General features: G+C 43.7%; 1 pseudogene; it reads left to right on the top strand.

Annotated features, from left to right (window-relative positions):
* The first annotated feature begins 1,921 nt into the window (after positions 1–1,921).
* On the top strand, positions 1,922–2,975 carry LOC121104415 (annotated as a pseudogene).
* Positions 2,976–4,189: the final 1,214 nt, after the last annotated feature.

Genomic DNA, 4,189 nt, shown 5'->3' with positions numbered 1-4,189 from the left:
GTTCATAGCAGCATTGTGCACAATAGCTAAATCGTGGAAGGAGCCGAGATGCCCTGCAACAGATGACTGGATTAAGAAGTTGTGGTCCATATATACAATGGAATATTACTCAGCTATCAGAAAGAACGAGTTCTCAACATTTGTTGCAACATGGACGGCACTGGAGGAGATAATGCTAAGTGAAATAAGTCAAGCAGAGAAAGACAATTATCATATGGTTTCTCTCATCTATGGAACATAAGAACTAGGAAGATCGGTAGGGGAAGAAAAGCATAAAGAAAGGGGGGGTAATCAGAAGGGGGAATGAAGCATGAGAGGCTGTGGACTATGAGAAACAAACTGAGGGCCTCAGAGGGGAGGGGGGTAGGGGAATGGGATAGGCCGGTGATGGGTAGTAAGGAGGGCACGTATTACATGGTGCACTGGGTGTTATACGCAACTAATGAATCATCGAACTTTACATCAGAAACCAGGGATGTACTGTATGGTAACTAACATAATATAATAAAAAAAAAAATTTTTTTAAATCACTACCCTGGGGCGCCTGGGTGGCTCAGTCGTTAAGCGTCTGCCTTCGGCTCAGGGCGTGATCCCGGTGTTCTGGGATCGAGCCCCACGTCAGGCTCCTCCACTATGAGCCTGCTTCTTCCTCTCCCACTCCCCCTGCTTGTGTTCCCTCTCTCGCTGGCTGTCTCTGTCTCTGTCAAATGAATAAATAAAATCTTTTTAAAAAAATAAATAAATAAATAAAATAAAAATAAAAATCACTACCCTGAACTGCAATGCTAAGATTCTTCTCACTGATGTGGGACTTAACGGAAGAATTTGCAAACGATGCAGAGCGCAGACAGAGAAAGAGGATGTAGGAATTTCCTGTGGCTGCTGTGACAGACCGCTACACACTGGGCGGCTTCAAACAACAGAAATGTATTCTTTCATGGTTCTGGAGGCCAGAAGTCTAAGCTCACATTGTTGGCAGAGTCATGCTCCCTCCGAAGGCTCTAGGGAAAGATCCTTCTTTGCCTCTTCCTGGTTTCTGGCGGTGACCAGCAATCCTCAGTGTTCCCTGACTCAGAGACACATCACCCTAATCTTTGCCTCCATAATCACAGGGACTTCTCTGTGTGTTTCTCTCTGTCCTCTCTTCTGCTTAGAAGGACACCAGTCATTGTATTAGGGCCCATCCTAATTCAGTATGGCCCCATCTTCACTAATTAGTGAGCTGCAAAGACCCTATTTCCAAATAAGGTCACATTCTGAGATCCCAGGTGGACACAAACTTGGAGGGGCAAGGGAGACAGTATTCAACAGAGTACAGAAGAGCACAGAGATTGTTTCAGGGCAGAACGTGTCTCTCAGAAATCCTCAGCTACTATGTGTTTCAAAATGCTGCTGAGGCCTGAGGACCTCTGACTGACACTTTCCAGCTTCAGCTGCAGGGTAGCAAGCCACGGAATCGCTCTAAGTTTTGGTCAACAGACTGCAATTGCTTCAGTGCCAATAGGACATCCTTTATTTATTTTTTTTAAAAGATTTTATTTATTTATTCGACAGAGACAGAGACAGCCAGCAAGAGAGGGAACACAAGCAGGGGGAGTGGGAGAGGAAGAAGCAGGCTCACAGCAGAGGAGCCTGATGTGGGGCTCGATCCCAGAATGCCAGGATCACACCCTGAGCCGAAGGCAGACGCTTAACCGCTGTGCCACCCAGGCGCCCCAATAGGACATCCTTTAAAAGCTTCTGCCCACTGTTTAATATCCAATCGTGCTTGTGGGTTCTCCCCAGATGAAATCAATCAGATTGATTTTATGTGTACAACAGGTATAATAAAACTGCTGCTTTTGAAGATTTTGCCAGTGACAGGTGCAGAGGTGAAACGTGCACCACTGGAGCGGCCGCGCATTTTCTAGGCTAGCGTATAATGGGGAAGCAGCCTTTGGTAGCCTGTGGTGATCCTTCGGGTGAAGCACCTGGATGTCAGAGCTTCTCTGTGAAATATCCAAGCCCTCTCTATGATAAGCTACAAAGGAATCTTGTTGTCAGCACTCCAGGGCCACAGCACAGATATTCCGAGCCAAGACCAACTGAAGCAACATGCAGAGGAAAGTTCCAACTCCAGGAAAAGAGCCAAAGAGGATGGTATCCATACTGCCTACCGCACCACGTCAATGCAGAACTCCTAGAGAAGAAGCCAGGTCCTGCCACTGTTTTGGGTACTCGGCATGATGTGTGGGTTTTAAACGAGTCGGTATTAGAGTAGTTAGGTGCTGGGGCAAAAGGAGAAGCTGTGAATACTGATCAAACAAGTAAAAAAAATCAGGAACTAAGTGACCAAAAGGTGACTGAAGTGGAAAACAAGGACCTTGAGGACTCTATACCCTGAAGTAATGACACTGGTGGAGAAGCCGCTTCTGAGGATGAGTGGTAGTGTTACCAAGTGCAAGAAAATGAACTCTCCAAACCAGAGGTGTTGCTGTTGCTGGGCCCTGAAGGATTAGTACTCAGACTATTCTAAGTGAGCCCATCGTCCCTTCGTTCCTGTGATCATTGCCACACCGGCAAAGAGGAAAATGAAGTAACTGATGTCCCTCCCTGCCAAGGCGCCATTTTGGCTCCAGTCATTACAGCTGACCTATAAAAAAAGGAAGAAAAACCCAAATTTCCTGATTCCTGCAGCTCAGTGGAATTCTCAGATTTGGCTCCTGGTTCTAAAAGCCCAGAGACCATCTCGAGCACGATGGAACAATCAGATGGCCTTACAGAGCAGAGACCAGATACACAAAATACGAAGGACTGACAAAAATCTCTTGACGCTGTGTAGCATATGTGAGAAGTGGCTACAAGACAGAAATATTCCCGGAAGAACAGGCTAACCCATCACTTGTATCCACTGCGCCAGAAGATTAAAGAAGCCTGGGGCTTCACGCCCTCTTTGCAAGAACATTCAGTTGGTTATTAAGGTTTTTATGGCCTAGCCGAATGGGCGAGTTGCAGAGAAATGATAACCAGAGCCAGGTCAGGGATTAAACTGTCAGTACTGAGCATCTCCATTCAGTGAGACCCACTGCATCCGTTCATTGATTCATGCGAACGTCTATGTGCCGGGGCATTTTCCCTTCTAAATTCATACGGAATTTGAGAGCAATTCTTTAAAACCAGATCATCAATCTGGGGGCTCCATTTACATGGAAAGTGACTTTAGTCACTATATTCTTTCTCTAAAAAAGAGGTTCTGGGAGGGAGCAATTACAAAGACAACCAGGAAAATACATCCATTTGCCAAATTATTTGAAGATTAACCTTCTTCCTAATTAATTTTTTTCCCTACCTTTCTCTTCTATTCTGTTAGAGAATGCTCTTTAGCATAAAAATCCAAGTGGCTCTGAGAAAAACACTAAAGCTAACAATCAAATGACACAAATAATGTGGCATGTTATCGATCATTTACCTTACCGTTAAGCTACACGGATCTGAGAAGTCAAAAGAAAAATTGAGAAGCTTGAAAACAAGAGATCTGTTCCACGTACACCCAGAACAATGGCTATCAGACTTTTTGCTAACATACCCCTCAAAGAATGTTGAGAAATGGTATGTTCTTTTCCACGTTAAAAAAAGAGAGCTATAATGAACATAAAATAAAACATACAGATCTTAAAGACTCCTTTCCTATGAGTTTTAGGCATTTGAGTACCCACCGCCCAAAACAAGCCACAGAACATTTCCATCACCTGAAAATCGTCCCTCTGGCCCCTTTGTAGGTAATCTTCCATTTCCTGATTCTCACCCAGGTTTAGTCTTCCTTCTCCACATCTTTTTGTTTTGTATTTAAATTCAATTAGCCAACATATAGTACATCATTAGTTTTAGATGTAGTGTTGGATGATTCATCAGTTGCGTATAACCCCCAGCCTTTTGCACATCTTTAATTTTATATCTAAATTTTCAAAATACACTTTATTGCGTACAAAGGAAAAACTGCGCAGCTAATGTTTTCCAAAGTTCCTTGGTGAGGAATGATTGACAGGGAATATGGAACCACTGTGTATGTTATTTATAGTTTGCAACATGCAGAATTTTACTTAAAGATAGCTACTTCTCATACTTTGGGCCCGGGTATTCTCTCAGTCTTTTCCATGCTCTTTATTTATTAGGACCTGAATAACATGACCTCATTAATATTGGTAAGAAC

Source organism: Ursus maritimus (assembly GCF_017311325.1).
Source record: "Ursus maritimus isolate PB19 chromosome X unlocalized genomic scaffold, ASM1731132v1 scaffold_X1, whole genome shotgun sequence".
NCBI classification, from domain to species: domain Eukaryota; kingdom Metazoa; phylum Chordata; class Mammalia; order Carnivora; family Ursidae; genus Ursus; species Ursus maritimus.
Note: the sequence above shows the minus strand (reverse complement) of the source record. Positions and strands in the feature narration are given on the sequence as shown.